This window comes from Dasypus novemcinctus, chromosome 10 (assembly GCF_030445035.2).
Source record: "Dasypus novemcinctus isolate mDasNov1 chromosome 10, mDasNov1.1.hap2, whole genome shotgun sequence".
Taxonomy (NCBI): domain Eukaryota; kingdom Metazoa; phylum Chordata; class Mammalia; order Cingulata; family Dasypodidae; genus Dasypus; species Dasypus novemcinctus.
This window is the reverse complement of record NC_080682.1, coordinates 109,222,459-109,243,239: the sequence shown is the minus strand read 5'-3', so window position 1 is coordinate 109,243,239 and position 20,781 is coordinate 109,222,459. Positions and strand designations below refer to the sequence as shown.

The window sequence follows — 20,781 nt, the reverse complement described above, 5'->3', positions numbered from 1 at the left end:
CAATGCCCGGGTCCCTCTCACTTGGAGCAATCCTGCCCTGCATCAACGGCTGCCCCTCCTCATTTTCATGGGTGGCCTTCCTATTTTAAGGACTACATATTCATGGATTCAAGTTTCCCAGAAACTGGAAAGCAAAGAATTGCGGTAGAAGAGCGCAGTCATTGGAGCCAGCCAGACTGTGTTACATTTCCACTCTGTCTTGCTCAGTGTGATGTGAAGTTAAGACTCGCTCTGGAATAAGGCGGAACCAGGTTCAAGCACTATTCGGCCATTTTCTATCTTTGTGACTTTAAATTACCCAACTTCTCTGAGTCCTCATTTTCTTACATGTAAAATCAGGACACTACCATCCTCATTGATCTGTGGTGATCATTAAATGAGAAATTATATGTATATCAGCTAGATGTCTTCAGCTGCAAGTAACAAACAAAAACTTAAAATTGTTGAAGTTTATTACCTCACTTGAGAAGTCCAAAAGGAGGGAAGTTTTGGGGTTAGTTAATTCATCAAGGACCCAGGTTCTTTCCATCTTTATGCTTGTCCAGGCTTAGTTTGGAAGTGTTCCTACGCTGACTCCTCTCGTAGTCATAAAATGGTTGCCACCATTCCAGCATCATATTCAGACACTATAATACATAGAAGATGGTCAACTTTCTCTTTTGTGTCTTTTAAAGAGTGAGGAAACCTTTCCCAGGAGCCCCTCGGCTGACTTCCCTTCCCTCGTCTAGCCACAGCTATTTCACAAGACTGCCTTTAATCCAATCCCTAACAAAGGGGAATAGCAACACCACAGCCAGTCATTCTAGGGCTAGGATCCCTTTTCCTGAGGGATGGATAGCTGAACAAAATTAGGATTCTGTTAGCAGGGAAAGGGAGGAATTGCTGTGGGGTAGGTACCCAACCGTGTCTGTTACAGCATGGAATCTCATACCTGGTAAGCCTTAAATAGGTGAACTATTATTGTTATTAACTCTTCCTAGCTGTGTGGCCTTATTCAAGTCACATACCTCCTAGAACCCCAATTTTCTCATCTGTAAAGTGGGAATAGGATCTGATTTGTTAGGTGGGTATAAAATTAAACGAAGAGGGAATGGATGTGGCTCAAGCAGTTGAGCACCTGCTTCCCACTTGGGAGGTCCCTGGTTCAGTTCCCAGTGCCTCCTAAAAACAACAACAAGCAAACAAAAGATAAAACCAACTCAGGGGAGTCAGTGGGGCTCAGTGGCTGAGCGCTGGCTTCTCACATATGAGGTCCTGGGTTCAATCCCTAGCCCCGGTACCTCAAAACAAAACAAAACAAAAAACACAAAGGAATTTGTGTCTATATATGAGAGCAGAAGGAGAAAGAGATTGGTGCATTCCTGTCATCTCAACACCACTCTGGCTGATGCAGTGGCCCTCTACAACTACAGTTTCTGAAGAATGTCCCTGGGGACTCCAGTTTTTACCAAGCTTCAATAAAAAACATTTTTAAAAAATTAAATGAAGAGACATATGTACAGTCTTTGGTGCTTAATAAATGATAACTTATTATAGCTGTATATAATTATTGTCAGAATACTTGAGAAGCAGGTTGAAGATCCAACAAAAGTTCCTAGAGTTGCTGACAGCCTGGAAAACTCAAAAATATGAGCACTAGAAGCAGCTCATACTTAATGTTCTGCAATCATGATTACAGGACTGTACTTTACTACTCTTTTTATTTTAAGATTTATTTCATTTATTTCTCTCCCCCCTGCCTCCATTGTCTGCTCTCTGTGTCCACTCGCTGGGTGTTCTTCTGTGTCCACTTGCATCCTTGTCAGGCGGCACGGGAAAACTGTCGCTTTTTTCTGTTACGTCATCTTGCTGCGTCAGCCCTCCATGTGTTCAGTGCCACTCCTGGGCAGGCTATACTTTTTTCACATGGGGCGGCTCTCCTTGTGGGGTGCACTCCTTGGGTGTGGGGCACCCCTACGTGGGGGACACCTCTGCATGGCACGGCACTTCTTGTGCGCATCAGCTCTGCGCATGGACCAGCTCCACATGGGTCAGGAGGCCCTGGGTTTGAACCCTGGACCCTCCATATGGTAGGTGGACGCTCTATCAGTTGAGCCACAACTGCTTCCCTACTCTGTCTTTACCACCAGATTGTGAGATCCGTGGGTTGAGGAAGGGTCCCCCAACTTACCATTGCTTTATTCCCAGATGAATAAAGACTATCGAGGTGTTATCACCTCACTGATGTCATATTAGTGAAGGGGGCTCTGCAGCTTCTTTTTTTTTTTATTTTTTTTTAAATTTTTTTAAATTTTTTTATTTTTTTATTTTTTTATTGACTTTGTAATAATATTACATTAAAAAATATATATATGAGGTCCCATTGAACCCTACCACCCCCCACCCCACCTCTCCCCCCCCCCCCCCCAGCAATACTCCCTCCCATCATCATGACACATCCATTGCATTTGGCAAGTACATCTTTGGGCACCCCCACACCCCATGGTCAACGGTCCACACCATGGCCCACACTCTCCCCCATTCCATCCAGTGGGCCCTGTGAGGATTTACAATGTCCGGTGATTGCCCCTGAAGCACCATCCAGGGCAGCTCCATGTCCCAAAGACGCCTCCACCTCTCATCTCTTCCTGCCTTTCCCCATACCCATCAGCCATCATGTCCACTTTTCTCAATCCAATGCCACCTTTTCTATGTGGACATTGGATTGGTTGTGTCCATTGCACCTCTATGTCAAGAGGAGGCTCAGATTCCACATGGATGCTGGATGCAATCCTCCCACTTTCAGTTGTAATCACTCTAGGCTCCATGGTGTGGTGGTTGTCCTTCTTCAACTCCATCTTAGCTGAGTGTGGTAAGTCCAATAAATCAGATTGTAGGTGCTGGAGTCTGTTGAGGCTCAGGACCTGGCTATCACATTGTCAGTCCAGAGATTCAAATCCCCTAAATATATCTTTTTTTTTTTTTTTTTTTTTTGCCATTTTAACCGTTTTTAAGAGTACTGTTCAATGGCATTAAGTGCCTTCACAATGTTGTGCCTACGTAAAGAGATACATATTTAGTCTAAAAAAAACAAAACAAATGCAGAAGTTCACAGTATCATGAACCTCCATACATCCATCTTCCAGATTCTACAATGAGCAAGTTTTTGGCCCTAAATATATCTTAAACCCCGACACTAACTGCACCTCCAGCACATTAGCATGAAAGTCTTATGAAGAGAGATCCCATCTGAGTCCAGATTCATCACACATAAACAACAGTTCCAAAGAGGGGCCATGTGACCTGGTAGTTAACCCCATCGGCCATGACCATAACTCCCATGGGTCTCTTTAGCCCTCAAAGGAACCGATATCTGGGGGTTCTGCAGCTTCTTATGGGTGTTTTGTGAGCCCAGATAAAAGCACCACAGAATCACTCACCTTCCCTCCTTCTTCCCCCAACCCCCCAGAATCCCAACCACATGATGACTCACTTTCTTGGAAAACTATCCCAGCAAGTAGAACACTTCAATAAACAAAAGATAAAAGCGAGGGACAAATGGGAGGGGGAAATGTAGGCCCCCAAGAGGAGGATTGGAATCGGATTTGGCAAGAGGCTGTGAATGCTTCCAAAGCTGATAGATTTATGATTGAGGATTTTGTGTTTCCACACGGACTTTGCCTGCCTCCAAAATACTAACAGGCAGTGCTGGACATAGAGCCAAAGAGATTTGGAGGAGATAAGAGACCTAGATTCATTTGACTTTGAATTTTTATATTCTAGCTTCAAACATGAGGTCCTAAACGGTTTTAGGCTGATGCAGGTGCCTTTTCGTACACATGCCCTCACTCTCATCATTCTCTCTCTCTCTTTCTCAACAACCCCCCCCCACACACACACTTTTGTATGCAAGGACCGATTATATATACATATATATACTCACAATCTCACTCCCATGCTTCCCTAAGAAATTAGATAAACAAAAAAGAGCTTAGGAGAATCTGGGCATTCTAGAGCTCGTATTTGTCTGAGTTCAACCAAATGTCTGCATTCCAGGTCTCAGGGCTCTACTGCTTCCTAAGCAATGCCCAAACTTTCATGTAGGAAACCTGAGGAACTTTTTGAGTTCTACTAACAAAGACTTGCCTTCAATAGATGCTCCTACCAAGGACGTGCATCTCCTGTTCCCTCTGCCTGGACCAATGTCGTTGCGTTTACTCGTCGGATACCAGCGCAGATGGTACCTCAGAGAGGCCTAGCCTGTCCTTGCCAGCCTGCTCAAAACTGCATCCCTCCCACCTGCCGCCCCAGCCATTTCCCCTCACGTCATCCCGTGTTAGAGTCCTGGTTTTAACTGAAATTTTCATCGTTGTTTATGATCTGTCTCCTCCCCCTAGAATGTAAGCCCTGGGAAGGCAGGGGCCTTGTTTGTATTGTTCAAGGTTGTGTTCGCAGACTTCAGAATAGTACCTGGCATGTAAGAGGCACTCAGTAAGTAAGTTGTCTGAATGAAAAGTTCCCATGCGCCCTCCAGGTCTGAAATCCTTCCTACCTCCCTAGCTGGGTGAGGCATTTCTGCTGTTTCCATTGAGCATTCTCCTATTGTATAATCACACTTAAAACCACTGTAATTACTTGTGACTGATCCCTTGTTAGACTATAAACTCAGAGGAAGCAGGGACCATATAGCCGAAAGTGATAAATTGCCTGACAGGTTTGATCATCATACTGTTCTATCAAAGAGTTTGGGAAACGATTTAGTGGTGGGCATGTAGAAATTAAGCAAAAGAAAAAATACGAGGCGATTATTAACTTTAGGAAAAACTGAAATATTAACAAGAATGGAAATAGAATCACAGAGTCCTAAACAGCTGGGCTCTGGGTTGAATTGGGTAGCTTGTCTTCTTGTTGAGTTGTAGGAGTTCTTTTTTTTTTTTATTTATTTTTTTATTTTATTTCTCTCCCCTTCCCCCCCCCCCACCCCGGTTGTCTGTTCTCTGTGTCTATTTGCTGCGTCTTCTTTGTCTGCTTCTCTTGTCGTCAGCGGCACAGGAATCTGTGTTTCTTTTCATTGCGTCATCTTGTGTCAGCTCTCTGTGTGTGTGGCGCCATTCCTGGTCAGGCTGCACTTTCTTTCACACTGGGCGGCTCTCCTTACGGGGCGCACTCCTTGCACGTGGGGCTCCCCTACGCGGGGGACACCCCTGCGTGGCAGGGCACTCCTTGCGCGCATCAGCACTGCACATGGGCCAGCTCCACACGGGTCAAGGAGGCCCGGGATTTGAACCACGGACCTCCCATGTGGTAGACGGATGCCCTAACCACTGGGACAAGTCCGCCGCCCAGGAGTTCTTTATATATTCTGGACATTAAGCCCTTATCCAGTATATGGTTTCCAACTATTTTCTCCCTTTCTGTAAGTTATCCTTTCACATTCTTGATAATTTTTTCAATTCACAAAAGTTTTTCACTTTGATGAATTCAAATTTATCTTTTGTTTCTTTTGTTGTTCGTGCTTTTGGTGTCATATCTAGGAATCCATTGTTGAATCCCAGGTCATGAAGATTTGCCCTTATGCTATCTTCTAAGTATTTTATATTTATAGCTCTTATATTGAGGTCCTTGATCCACTATGAGTATATTTTTGTATGTGGTGTGAGACAGGGGTCTAATTTGATTCTTCTGTATGTGGAGATCCAGTTTTCCCAACACATTTGTTGAAGAGAATATTCTTTGCCCACTGCATGTACTTAGCACCTTGCCAAAAATCAATTAAGGCGGCGGACTTGGCCAGTGGTTAGGGCATCCGTCTACCACATGGGAGGTCTGCGGTTCAAACCCCGGACCTCCTTGACCCGTGTGGAGCTGGCCCATGAGCAGTGCTGATGTGCACAAGGGGTGCCCTGCCACACAGGGGTGTCCCCTGCGTAGGGGAACCCCATACGCAAGGAGTGTGTTCCGTAAGGAGAGTCGCCCAGCACGAAAGAAAGCGCAGCCTGCCCAGGAATGGTGCCGCACACACGGAGAGCTGACACAACAAGATGATGCAACAAAAGAAACACAGATTCCCATGCCACTGACAACAACAGAAATGGACAAAGAAGATGCAGCAAATAGACACAGAGAACAGACAAGCGGGGTGGTGGGGGAAGGGGAGAGAAATAAATAAATAAATAAATAATAAATCTAAAAAAATACAGCCAAAGCCAAAGTGATTTTAAAAAATCAATTAGCCATAGATTTGTGAATCTATTTCAGACTTTCAATTCTGTCCCACTGATCTATTTGTTTATTTTTGTGCCATTACAACAACGTTTTGCTTACTGTCACTTTGTAACACAACTTGAAATCAGGAAGTATGAATCCTCCAATTCTATTCTTTTTAAAAAAGATGTATTGGCTATTTGGGGCCCCTTACAGTTCAATATAAATTTGAGGATTAGTTTTTTTCCCTTTCTCCAAAAGAAGGTTGCTGGAATTTTGATAGGGATTGCGTTGAATTTGTATATTGTTTTGGGTAATTTTGACATATTAGTTAGTTTTTCCAATCCATGAATATGAATTGTTGTCTCATTTATTTAGGTCTTTCAGCAGTGTTTCGTAGTTTTCAGTATACAAGTCTTTTATACCCTTAGCTAACTGTATTCCTAGCTATTTTATTCTTTTAGATGCTAATGTATATAGAATTGTTTTCTTAATTTCCTCTTTGGATTGTTCATTGAGAGTATATAAGAACACAATTGTTTTTGTGTTGTGATCTTGTACCCTGCAACTTCGTTGAGTTCATTTATTTGGTCTAATAGTTTTCTTGTGGATTCCTTTGTTGTTGTTTTTTTAATATAAAAAGATCATGTTGTCTGAAAATGGAGATAGTTTTACATTTTCTTTCCAATTTGGATACCTTTTATTTCTTTTTCTTGCCTGATTTTTCAGGCAAGAACTTCCAGGACATTATTGAGTAATAATGGTGAAAGCAGGCATCCTTGTCTCATTCTTGATCTTAGGGAAAAACTTGAAGTCTTTCACCACTAAGGATAATAGCTGTGGGTTTTTTATAAAAGGCCTTTATCCCCACTGGGTGGACTGTGGGAGAGTGTGGGCTATGATGTGGACCATTGACCATGAGGTGCAGCGGTGCTCAGAGATGTATTCACCAAATGCAATCAATGTCTCATGATGATGGAGGAGGTTGTTGTTATGGGGGGAGGTGTGGGGTAAGGGGGTGGGGGGTATTTGGGGACCTCATATTTTTTTAATGTAATATTAAAAAAATAAAGACAAAAAAATAAAATAAAATATAAAAGGCCTTTATCATGAAAGTTCCCTTCTGTTGCTATTTTCCTGAGAGTTTTTATCAGGAAAGGGTGCTAGATTTTGTCAAGAGCCTTTCTCCGCCTTCCTTCTATTTATGTAGTGTATTATAAGAATGGATTTTCATATGTTGAGCCACCTTTGCATTCCTGGAATGGATCCCACTTGGTCATTGTATATACTCTCTTTAATATGCTGTTAGATTCAGTTTGTTGGACTTTTTTGTTTGTTTGTTTTTTCAGGAGGTGCCAGGGTTTGAACCCGAGACCTTATATATGGGAAGCAGGCACTCACACTGCTGAGCTACACCCACTCCCCAGTTTGGTGGTATTTTTTTGAGGATTTCCGCATCTATATTCATAAGGGAAATTGGTCTGTAATTTTCTTTTCTTGTGATGTCTTTAACAGGCTTTGGTATCAGAGTAATGTTGACCTCATAGAATGAACTAGGAAGTTTTCCTTCTCTTGAATTCTTTGGAAGAGTTTGAGCAGGACTGATGTTAATTCTTCTTTAAATGTTTGGCAGAATTCAAGACATGAAAGGACAAATATTGTATAACTATGCTACTATGAATTAAATATATTGTGTAACATGTATGATTCCAAAAATAAACTTTGTATGTATCTAGTACTTTTAATTGAGAAATGGATGTTTTTATTCAACTGTGTTTTCTTTTTATTTTTTTAATTGTTTATATTTTCAATTATTAAGTGTACAAAATAAAGTTTTAACAAAAGTAGTATTCACCAGTGAAGCCATTTGGTCCTGGACTTGAAGAGGGCAAATATTTTTAATATTAATCTTGATCATAATAAATGAATACTGCATAATGATCTAACCAAAACTTGCAATATAATTATATTGGAGGAATGGGGAAGGGAAGTGGCATTGGTGAAATCTTTCATTGTTCAAAGTCAGTATATCATGTATATCGTGAACCTAAAAGTTAAGCAATAGCAGAATAAGCATATTATTTGGAAAATGGAAATAAATGCCAAAAGGGATCTGAGGCATGTAGCTGGGGTTAGAAGCACCGGGTGTAGCAAGAGTGACTAACCCTGTGTAGGGGAATCGGAACTAGTCGCAGAGGAAGGGGCATTTGACCTGAGTCTTGAAGAAAGTAAAGAAGTTCCCCAGTTCCACAAAGGGTGAACTCTAGGGTAAGCTTAAGGAAAGAATATTTTTGGCCAGGGCAGTAGATAATAATAATAGGAAATACAAAGACGCAGAAGCAAAGGAGCATCATTTTGCAGAAAGCAGTCCATATGGTTGGGGTGAGGGAGGCATGATGTGGGAAGGAAATGATGGGAAATAAGACAGAAATGATAGTTTTGGTCAGGGCCCAAGGGCCTTTTATGTGGTCCATGTGGGCCCCTCCCTAATGGTGGCAGCATAAGAGAGAAACCTTGTGAAAAACAATTTGAAAATGCACATCAGAAGCCACTAAAATGTTTCTTACCTTGACCCCGTGATCCTATTTCCTGGGATTATTTCTAAGGAAATAAGGTTTTAAAAGAATGAGGTGAGAAATCTGCACTAAAGTATTTGCTGTATTATTATTGGAAATAGTGAAAAATTGGAAAGCAACCAAAATTTCTATCATAAAAGAATACTTAAGTAAAACACAGGGCATTCACCAAATGAATAATAAACATGAAGACCAGTACGCCTGCCAAAATTTAGGTGGGCTCACCCAGGAGCCTGTGGGGCCAGGGGAGGGGAGGAGGTCAGGTGTGGGCAAGAGAGGAAAGGGGAAAGCAGAGTTGACCCTAGCCTTGGCCCCAGCAGGGGGAATGTCCTCTTACTGAGCATTTCCCTTTTGTCATCTTTTGTAACTCTCACAGCCATCCCCTGAGGGTGGTACTAGCCCCGTCCCCATTACAGACAAGGACCCAAGGCTCAGAGACGGAGTGATCAGACACGGTCTTCTAGCTTCCAGGTGGAGGAGCCTGATTCCAACCCAAGTCTATGAGATGGCAGAGCAGTCTGTGCTTTTCCTTGCATCACGATGCCACTCATTAATGTCGATCATGTTATCCATGGGATGTTCTTGGGAGAATAGAGCCAAGCCTATGTGAACACCTTGGGCTGGTAGAAGTAGAAAACTGGGGGTGTAACTCTATGATACAATTAAGCAATAAAAGTTCACCATAGGGAGTGGGTGTGGCTCAAGCAGTTGAGCACCTGCTTCCCACATGGGAGGTCCTGGATTTGGTTCCCAGGGCCTCCTAAGAACAAAAAACCAAACAATAAACAAACAAACAAACAAACAAAAACAACCCAGGAGAGCCAGTGTGGCTCAGTGGTTGCATACCGGCTTCCCACATGCAAGGTCCCGGGTTCAATCCCCAGCCCCGGTACCTAAAAAATAAAAAAAATAAAAGAAATAGACCTTAGAGTTGTATCAGTTTAGAAAGAAGCAGGAAAAAATAAAAGAAAAAAGCTTGCAGACAACAGCGGAAAGGGATAAGGAAGAATGAAAACAATGTGTGAGTGGGTGCTCTCTCCTTTCGTTTTTGGGGTTTCCATTCTTACCACTGTATTATTTGCCCAATAAAAACAATTCACAATGAAAGATGGAAAGTCGAAAGACATATGAGTCCCCAGGGTGGCCTGTGCCATGCCCGAGCCCAGCTGCAGCTCCTGGCCTTCCAAGTCATCCTGAGAGCAGTGCACCTAAAGTGGCTGGCTTCTTTCGGACAAAGGAGGGAGAGAGAAAATATAGCACATGGCCCATGCCAAGGGGCTCTGGTTCTCATGCTCCAGAGGTAGGTCTCTGCCACATCAAGGTGAAGATCTTGCCGGAACTGGGGGAGGGAATGTGGCTGTGCCCAGCATTTCAGCCCAGGTCCCTCCGCATTAGATGTTAAGTCCTGCTCCCACTCACTTGGTGTTGGCCCTTCTGGCTGCAGCTTGGGTTCAGCCTTGCTGGAGGAAGGGCCAGGGTGGGATTCTCTCTGATTGAGAAACGGAAGCCAAGGTGACCTCAGTCAGCAAAATGGGCTGTGAAACAGTGACGTTCATGCCTGGCCTTCACAGATGGGCCCAGTGGTTTTTCTTTCGTCCATGCTGGCACACCCCCTACCTCCGCTGAATTTATTCTGCCCTCCAGATGGCCATCCCCTGCCTGATTCCATGCCTTTGCTCCTGTTCTTTCCTCAGTCTGGCATGCCCTTTCTCGTGCTTCCCGACCTGGCTAAAGCCTGCCTGTCCTTTAACATCACTTTCTTGTGAAATCTTTTCCCAATCCCTTTTTGGGGAATGAATCATTCCCTCCTCTGGGCTCCCACAGCACTTGGTTGTATCTTTCCTTTGGCAGTTGTATTTTTCTGCAGTATATTAGAGTTATTTATGTCCATGTCTGTTTCTCCCACTAAATTGTGACCTGTCAAGGTGGTCGAGGTACATGTCTCATCCACCTCTGATTCCCCACACAGCGTGGCCAATGTCTGGCATATGGTAGGTGCTCAATCAATGGATGGAATGACATTAAATTACAAAGGCTGAATTCTTCCTTTTTATGTGCCACTGGACTCTCTGGGAAAGCTGTTGAGATTGTAGACAGCTGACCAGTTGGTTTTATGTCCGTTCCTTTCCTGTGCATTTTGAAAGGGGCAGGAAAGAGGAAGAGAGTTAAAGCTATCTGTGGATCCATATCCCAGGGCGTTCAGCCAGGGCTTCTTAGAGGAGTAATAATACGAATAATAACTAACATGTGTAGAGATACTTACGGACACTCTCATGCCCATGAACTCTGTTGAGTCTCACAAGGTCTCTAGGAAGTACTGGATGGGCAGTATTTGGCTTGTCCCATGGTTACAGTTGAGGAAACTAAGGCTCAGAAAAATGAAGTCATTTGTTCAAGATTACATCAACCCACAGTCGAGCTGGGACTCAAGCCCACTTCCATCGGCTCCAAGTCCCAGGTTCTTGGGACGGCTGCAGTGACAAACCCACAGGCTCCCCTTGCACACCTCAGGCGCTTGATCAAGGCACTCAGCAGAAGGAAGGAAAGCCGTGGCTTAACCCCTGATGAGGCAGACTTGCGTTAGCCCCCTTGTTCACCTCAGGTGTGTTTACCTGCTCAGCCAGGGGTTTAGTTCAAGGGCAGAGACCTCGCCTTCTACTGTATTTCTTTCCCTAAAGCTCAAGTCTTTCACAGCACCATGCTTTTTTGCTAGATCTCGGTTTCCATGTCCATAGCATGAGGAGGCTGAGCTAGAAGTTTGAACTGAGTCATGTCCACGCGGACGCCCGGCACAGAGCCTGGCCCACACTTTCCATCGCCTGCCCGTGGAGGACTCCCAGCTCGGACGCTAGAGGCCTCTAGGGCTCCAGCTGACATGATGGAGTGTGTACCCTGGACGTTAGAGTCTCCTCCCAGGCTGGCCGGGGAAACCGAGCCTCCTCCAGACAGCGGGGCTGCTCCATCCTGCGGATCGGGCGGGGAGCCTCATTAGTCATGTCAGATGACATAGTTAACACTTGGGGCCGGCACAGCCAGTTCATCAAACGCTCCTGTGTGCCCGGCTCCGCCGCTGCAGCTGAGGAACTACTGGATGTGAAGGAGGCAGCACATCAGAGGAGCAGGGCCGAAGGGCTTGCAAATTGGTTTTGATTAATTACATAGACATGTCTTTAATTGGTGCCAGGGTAGCGGCTCAAGAACTTATGGGAAAGCAGGATGTTATGCTTTCATTCCCTGAAGTCCCATAAAGCAATGAAAGATGAGGAACAGAATCACTGCTCGTTGAGAATTTATCGACCGTGCAGACCCAGAAAACACAAATAACTATCTGAATCGAAACCTAACCTCATTTTCCCTACTCGTTGGAAGCCAAGCATGTTCCCCTGCGTGCCCCTGCCTGCCTGCTGAGGTGTACAGCTGAGCAAAAGGTGTGATTTCTAGGAAACGAGTGCCTTAGCAGGGAGACGGCTCAGTTTTTCCTGGACCCACCCAGAGAAGATGAGGTATCTGGGAAGGTCCCTCCCCTCAGAAGCATTTCTCTCTTAACCTGTCAGCATCCTATGAACCGATATCAGGGCTGCTTACCTCTGGGTGAAGCATTCATTCACTCATTCATTCTTTTTTTCCTACCCTTTGGAGATTTAAGACACCCTGTAGTGTTAAAAACTGCTTTTTGACCTTGAATAAAAGGGAGAAATGGAAGGGACAAATGAGTTTATATGGCTATATGTCTCCAAAAAAAAGAGTTGAGAGGTCATCCGAGGGGTCACACTTAGGCACGCCTCAGCAGGGTCCCAAAGTCAGCCAAAGTAGATACAACCCCAGGTACTGGTTCCCCTGAGGGCTACAGAGACCCACAGGTTTTACGGTCATGGCAGATGGCCCTGGAGTTTAGTGCCATGTCAGTTGGCCCTACTTTGGTGTTTGTGTTCCTGAGTGTGATGGAGTTGGAACTCAGATGTGACCTTTCTACACATGCTTTTCTGTCACTTTTACTGGACCTGTGGTTGGTGCTGGGGTTGGTGTATACGCAGGAGACCTGAATCCCTGGACTGCCCATGTGCCAGCTGGGCCTTGAACCTCAGCAGACTTGCAACTCCTACTCTGGTTTATTGGATTTACCCCGGTCAGCTGACAGGGAGGTGAGGAAGGTCAACCACCACACCAGGGAGCCAAGAGTGCCTACAACTGCAAGAAGGAAAATTGCATCCATCATCCATATGGAATCTAAACTCCCTCTTGATATAGAGATGGTGTGGACATAACCATTCTAGGGTCCACAGGATGGAAGAATAGAGTATGGATTAGAATGGACTTACTGATATTCTACTATGGAACTATTATGATTAGTAATGGAAGAAATGGTAGCACTGATGTGGAGAAAGTGGCCACAGTAGCTGCTGAGGGTAGGGAGAGGGAAGAAGAGCTATGATGTGGGGCCATTTTCAGGACTTGGAGTTGTCCTGGGTGGTGATGCAGGGACAGATGCTGGACATTGTATGTCCTGCCATGGCCCACTGGGTGGACTGGGGGAGAGTATAACCTACAATGTAAACCATTATCCATGTGGTGCAGCAGGGCTCCAAAATGTATTCACCAAATGCAATGAATGTGCCCCGATGATGAAAGAGCTTGTTGATGTGGGAGGAGTGGGGTGAGGGGGTGGGGGGTATATGGGGACCTCATATTTTTTTAATGTAACCTTTAAAAAAAAATAAAGAGAGAGAGAGAAAAAAAACAAAACACCCTGTATTGAGTATACTAAATGCAAAGCATTGTTCTGGTGTCATGGGGAATACAGAATTGAATCAGATACAGGTCCTTCCTTCCCTTAGGGAAATGGTTTTTTCCTCCCTGACAATGGTTGTATTCTCCCTCAGGAGAAAAGAGAGGAGAGTTCCGAGGATGAAATAATGATGGTGGCATCACCTAGAAAATCAAGAATTGGGATTTGGCATCAGGAGACCCTGGGTTCAGAGTGGAGCCCACGCTGCAGAGAAACCCGAGCATGGGAGTCAGCCTGGTAGAACACGGCAGGCCAGCCGAGCAAGGGAGCCTCTGCGGCTGTAATGCAACAGGGAGATACATCCCTAAAACCAACCCTCCAAGCCATTTTCATCCATCCCGTCAGTGGCAAGGAACAGCCCACCCCGTCATCGATTGCTCTGTCCTCTTCCATGTTGGCAGCACAGGTGAACACTCTTGTGAAGGAAGAACAATGGTCCAGCCACTGTATTTGCCAGATTAACAGATGCATTGTTAACACTCTGAAAGGTGGAAGGACAGCAGTTATTCTGATGGAGTTAGAAGTTTTGCAATCAGCTGAAGCAGCTGGATTGAAGAACGGCAATCCAGTGCCCGGTCCTGAAGGACACAGAGTAGCACAAGGTGCTCCTACTGCAGTCTCAGCCACCGATCCACGGCCCACTAACCCCCCGCACCAGAACAGGAGTTCAGGAATGGGTTCCACCACATCTAAGGCTTTTGGTGTCTCAAAGACTTTTGGAAAAGCTGGAAATACCAGCTTGGTGAGCACTCCCAGGGGAACACGGTGTAAAGTGGTATCCATTGCCAGCCTTACCCTTCACCAGCCCAAGTGGACTCTTTGTGCTCGTGTTACCAATAAAATGTAAGTCTGTACTTGGAGCAATTCCCGAGGAGAAGGAAAGCTTTTCTCCTTAGAAATGACTGATGAAAGTGGTGAAATCAGAGTTACTGCTTTCAACAAGCAAGTGGGCAAATTCTTCCTCTTTACTGAAGTGAGCAAGGTCTACTATTTCTCAAAAGGGATCCTAAAGACTATTAAAAATGACAATGAAATGCTTTCAATAATGAGAGATCTGTCATGTCCTGTGAAGATGGTCACCATTCACTTACAGTTGACTTTTATTTCACTGGGATTGGTGACCTAGAGAACAAGTCTAAAGACTCACTTGTAGATGTAATCTGCAAGAGTTGGGAAAATGCAACTAAAATCACAGTGAAATCTAACAGCAGAGAAGTTTCTCAGAGAAATATCTATTTGATGGACATGTCAGGGGAGGTGGTGACTGCCCCTCTGTGGGGAGAAGATGTGATAGATTTGATGGTTCTAGATAGCCCATGATGGCTGTCGAAGGAGCCAGAGTTTCTGATTCTGGTCAACAGAGCCTCTCTGTATTGTCTTCAAGTACTGTCACTGTGAATCCTAATATCCCAGAGACCTGTAAGCTTCATAGATGGTTTGACTCAGAAGGACAAGCCTTAGAAGGTGTTTCCTTCTCTTATCTAAAGAGTGGAGGGGCAGGGAGGGCAACACCAACTGGGAAACCTTATATGAGGTTAAATTGGAGGATCTGGGCCAAGATGACAAGGCAGACTATTTCAGCTATGTGGCAACGGTGGTGTATCTTTGCAAAGAGAATTGTTTGTACCAGGCCTGCCCAACTCGGGACTGCAGTAAGAAAGTGATCCATCAACAAAATGGGTTACACTGCTGTGAGAGGTGGCAGTGAACAACGTCAAGTTCCATATGATGCTATCAGTAAATATTGCAGATTTTCAAGAGAATCAGTAGTGACCTCTTTGCAGGAGTCTGCAGAGGCAATCCTTGGACAAAACACTGCTTCTCTTGGGGAATCAAAAGAGAAGAATGAGTAGTTATTTGAGGAAGTTTTCCAGAATGCCAACTTTCGATCTTTCAAGTTCAGGATCAGGGTCAAACTGGAAACATGTCATGATGAGTCTCAAATTAAGGTGCCTGTGCTGGATGTGAACCCCTGGTCTGCAGAGAAGGCTGATCATGAAATCAGGAGGAAGGCCATGCAGTAGTTTGAGAAAAGCAGTGCCGATTAGGTAGGAGTTTGAAACTAAAGAGCAGAAAAGAAAAGGATTATTTTTTCCTCGCACCCCTTGTAACAATTCCACACTAGTTACACAGTGCATAGAGACTCTTTATGGTGGACTAAGCAGTTTCCACTATGTGCATCTTGCAAAGAGAAAATAAGCTCAGATGTCTGTGATCTTCAATTGTGTGTGTCAGACCTACCGGGTCACCCAGCAGGTGGTGTGCTACCAATAGCTCCCTTTATTGTCACGCTTGTCAATTTTATTAACATTTCATCATTTTTAAGCAGAAATTATGTCACAAGTAATTGACCCTAAATCTGCAGACAGTGAAATAAATTAAGTAACTAGTGGGGAAAAAAAAAAAAAAAGAGAGAGGGAAGCGGATTTGGTTCAACTGGTGGAGCATCCACCTATCACATGGGAGGTCCAAGGTTCAAACCCCGGGCCTCCTTGACCCGTGTGGAGCTGGCCCATGCGCAGTGCTGATGTGCACAAGGAGTGCCCTGTCACGCAGGGGTGTCCCCCGCGTAGGGGAGCCCCACACGCAAGGAGTGCGCCCCATAAGGAGAGCCGCCCAGCGCGAAAGAAAAGTGCAGCCTGCCCAAGAATGGTGCCGCACACACAGCAAGATGACGCAAAAAAAGAGACACAGATTCCCACAGAAGAACACACATCGAATAGGCACAGAGAGCAGACAACTGGGCGGGAGGGGGGTGGGGCGGAGAGGAGAGACACAAATAAAAAAAAGAGAGAGAACTTGGGTTCAATCTTAGCTCTGGTGATTTTCTGAGCCACCTCAGTCCCTTGGATTCTGAGCTTTAACCACAGAACAGGACAATAGTACCACTGCATGCACTTGGTGGTTTTAGGTTTCTAAGAGTTAGCAGAGTTGAAAACACCCAGCACAGGCCCTGGCACCAACTGAGAAATGGTTGCCAATTCTGAATAAGCATCACCAGGGAGATTCTGGGGGTGGGAGGGAAGGGGGTGCTACATGGGAGTTGATGTATTCCTTGAACAAATGTTGCCCGATCACAGACACTGTGCTGGGCATTAGGGACTCAGAAAGGGATGTCAGTCTTTCCCTCGACAAGACTGAGGTCCTCTGGGGAGTGCAGTGACATCGTGTGATAAGAACGGCAGAGTGTTCCCGGTGTGCTCACAGAGTCTGCTCAGGGCCACTGGGGAGGGAGGGGGAGAGCAGTCATTTCTACCTGGGGAATTCAGGAAAATCAGGAAGCAGATGCTTGGGCTAAGTCTTAAAGGTTGAGATTTTCATTTGCAGATGAAGCAAGAAAAAGTATTCCATGGATAACTGCCATAGTTTCCTTCTTTCTTTTCCTAGAACAAGCAAAACTTATCCATTAAGATCTTAGATCAGCTGCTCTATCTGCATAGAAAGTTCTCCCAGATCTTCCCATAGACATTTCTTGACATTTATAATGTGTTCTTCTCTCCTTTATTCTTTTGTTGACTATATTGTCTTCCCCATTAGAATGGAAGGTTCATAAGAACCTGAGATCTTGGTTGCCTTGTTCTCCATTTTATTATAACACCTAGAACGTTCCCTGGCAGATCATTGGTATGCAATATGTTTGTTGCATGAATAAATAAACAACATGAGGCACGGGGCGCATGTGCAGCCAGGGAACTTAGCACAGTGCTGGCACATGGGGGACTTGGAAAATTGTTTTCCCATCAAATTGAACAGGGAGGAATGCCTACAGCATAGGCCAGAGGAACTGGGGTGGGAGGTAATAGACTCAGTGGCCTTTGAGCTGTGTCCTAAAAGCAGAAAAGGATGGCACTGTGATGGGAATGTCGGGGAGGGGATCAGGAAGCCTAAAGCAGACAACTTTTAAATTCCTTCCAACCTGGAGCTTCTGAGTCTTTCTTGGGAATAAAATCATTTCTGCCACCCATCCTGGCCCCCTAACCCACGCCGCCCCTCCTTTCCACTCACCCTGTCTGGAGGCTGTAGGGACATCTGACACACCATTTCCTGCCAGTGTAAATCACAGCCTGATGTGCGATGCTAGTTCTCAGAGTTTACCATCCCCTAGGTGGAGATGGCCCCTTAACTCTGAGCGAAGGTCCCAGGCAAAGTGAGCTTTTCCACGGGTGGCAAGGAAGTGGGACGTGTTTACCCGCCAGCACCTTCCTGGCTCTGCTCCCGCATAATTTTATGATCTCTGGTCCTGGATCTGTTCCTTAGTTGGTTGCACCTCAGTTCACTTGTTGGAGCGCTGATGTGTGACTGCTTAACTGCCGCTACTTCCTGTCCCAGGGATCCTGGGCTTTAGGGAGCATGGGAAAGAGACAAGAAAGAGAGCTTTATATGGTGGAAGACTTGACAATACTAATAAAGGCCAAAGACTAACTTACACTTCCATAGTGCTTAACAATTTACAAAGCCCTGGAGGACTCCTACTCATCCTTCAAGACCCTGCAAAAATGTTACTTCCCTTCACCAGCTTTCAACTCTCCCAGGCAGAGCTATTTCTTCTCTCCACACTTTGTAAAACCTCCATTATAAGCCTCATTTCCTTGTAGTAAATTTATTTGTGTACATGTCTCATTGCCTCAATTAAACCATCAGCTCCTTGGAAACAGATCTCTTCTCTCCCAGTAAAACATATTCTTTCTTTCTTAAAAGGAATTTTTATTAAACTTATTTTTTCTAACTGTAAAAGTAACACGTAGAGTTATAATTACCAAAATTATATATATATATATATATATATATATATATATATAAAAGCATAAAGAAGAAAATTTAAAATCATCTCTAATTTCAGGTAAAACCACTGTTAACATTTTGTGTATATCTTGTCTCTTTTTTTAGCATACAGAAAATAAAAATGGGACTATTAGATGTGTGTGGTTTTACAGTCTGAATTTATCACCTAATCATTTGTGAAAATCTTCAAACATCATTGACAATTCTTCAAAAACATCATTTTAAATAGCTGCATTTTTTCAACTAATGAGTATCCCATGTTTACCTAAAAATTTCCCTGTTGAGGGACATTTAGGTTATTTCCTTCTTTTTACTATTTTATAAATTATGCTGCAATGAATTGCTGTCTCCATAAATCTTTCTGCATCTCTAATTCCCTAAGAAAGAGTCCTAGAAATGGCCAACTGTTTTAAACCCTTTAAAGGTTCTTTTTTTTTTTAAGATTTATTTTTTTTAATTTCTCTCCTCTTCCCGCCCACCCCCTTTGTCTGCTCTCTGTGTCCATTCGCTGCGCATTCCTCCGTGTCCGCCTGTATTCTTGTCAGCAGCACCGAGAATTTGTGTTTCTTTTTTGTTGCGTCATCTTGCTGTGTCAGCTCTTCGTGTGGGTGGTACCATTCCTGGGCAGGCTGCACTTTCTTTCGCGCTGGGCGGCTCTCCTTGTGGGGCGCACTCCTTGCGCGTGGGGCTCCCCTACGCAAGAACACCCCTGCGTGGCAGGGCACTCCTTGCGCACATCAGCCCTGCACATGGGCCAGCTCCACACGGTCAAGGAGGCCCAGGGTTTGAACCGCAGACCTCCCATGTGGTAGACGGACGCTCCACCCATTGAGCCAAATCCATGTCCCTTTAAAGGTTCTTGATGCTCACTGCCAATTGTTGTGAGAAAGTTAGACCAACTTACAAGTTCACCAATATGTGTGCTTGCCAACATCTCACAATACACTCACCAGCATTAAGCATTATCCCATTAATAACTCTACCTATTCCAGGGTTCTTTCCAGAAGGCCCCTCAGTATAATCATGCAGCCAACCAGAAATCATGCAGCAGAAATTATGCAGTCAACCAGAGTCATCTTCTTCCAAGACAGCAACCTGGGAGGGTATATTTATTTCACTAGGACTGCCACCGCTTTAAACATTTCTGTGGTTTTTATTAATATTTGAGAATGTGCACCTAAATTGCAATGTATTTCTGTCTTTGGGGAATGATTTTGATTTTCGGCAGCAGTAAAATGTCATTTGGAACTCATGGTGAATGAAATGAGGAGCTCTAGCTGGGTTTGGGGTAAGAAGTGTGGGTAATTGTATAGTGATGAGGTTGAAGTTTCTCTTGACCTGTAGAGGGGAGTCCCACAGGACCTCTGGCAAAAGTGGCAACATAAGAGCAGGCGCCAGCGTCCCAGGTGTGACCACTCCAAAGTGGCTACACTCAGGTGAAGTCTGAACACAGCATTTGTAATTATGGGACCTCTCCTCAGGACTGCTCTTACTTCCTGCATTGCCCCAGGGCAGGTGTCAACAGATTTCAGAGTGGATCTCTCCCTCTCTTCTCTCTTCTCTCCATGGCCAAGACCTTTGAGAGGTTAGGGGGAGGGTAGGGCGTGACATGGCAAAGGAATGAGCCCCCAGACTGCAGTCAGAAGGATCTGGGTCTGTGCAAGGCACTGCCTTTTACCAGGTGTGGGTGAGGACTCACTTGTGAAGGAGGCTCCTACTTCCCAGGATTGTTGGGAGAAATGGAGAATATACATAGTTCACACACAGATACACAAACACACAGAGACATATGACAGAACTAGCATAACTAACATTTACTGAGTACTTTCTCTGTGCCAAGTACTGTGCTGTATATACACACGCAGACCTTGGCCACCCAGAGGCCACTTTCCCCCTGCTACCTCCTACCAAAGAGGCTGGAACACCAGTTCCTTGCTTTCTTAGCCTCCTTGTAGCTCGGTATGATCGTGTGGCCCAGTTCTGGCCACTGAGACATAAGTAGAGGTCTGCTGATAGCTATCGAGAGAGCTTTTGCTTTCCTGACCAAACAGGACTGCTGACTCTGAACGGTGCTCCCACCCCCACCCCTTCCTGCCTTGAACTTGGAGGTGATGGTTGGATGTAGCAGCCATCTTGAAACCAAGACAGAAAGGCCAAAGAAGCACCTCTAGCGTTCTTGTTTTGACTGAAAATAAGGCCCTGTTTGTTTAACCTACTATTAGTTATCTTTACTTGCAGCTAAAAATATTCCAGTAGACCTGCAAAAACTCTGTCCATACAAATTTAATGCTTAATAAAGGGTAGCTATTTACATTTATATTCACAAACAGCTCTTCCTTCCAGAGAACTAATAATATTAATTATGGTCATCCTTATGCCACTCTTGACATTTTTTCAAAAGATTTTCATATTCGTTTTATATTTTATCCTCCCATCTGTGCCAGGAAGTCTCCT

General features: G+C 44.6%; 1 pseudogene; it reads left to right on the top strand.

Moving 5' to 3' along the window:
- The first annotated feature begins 13,828 nt into the window (after window positions 1–13,828).
- LOC101445398 (replication protein A 70 kDa DNA-binding subunit pseudogene) lies at window positions 13,829–15,569 on the top strand (annotated as a pseudogene).
- The last annotated feature ends 5,212 nt before the right edge of the window (window positions 15,570–20,781 follow it).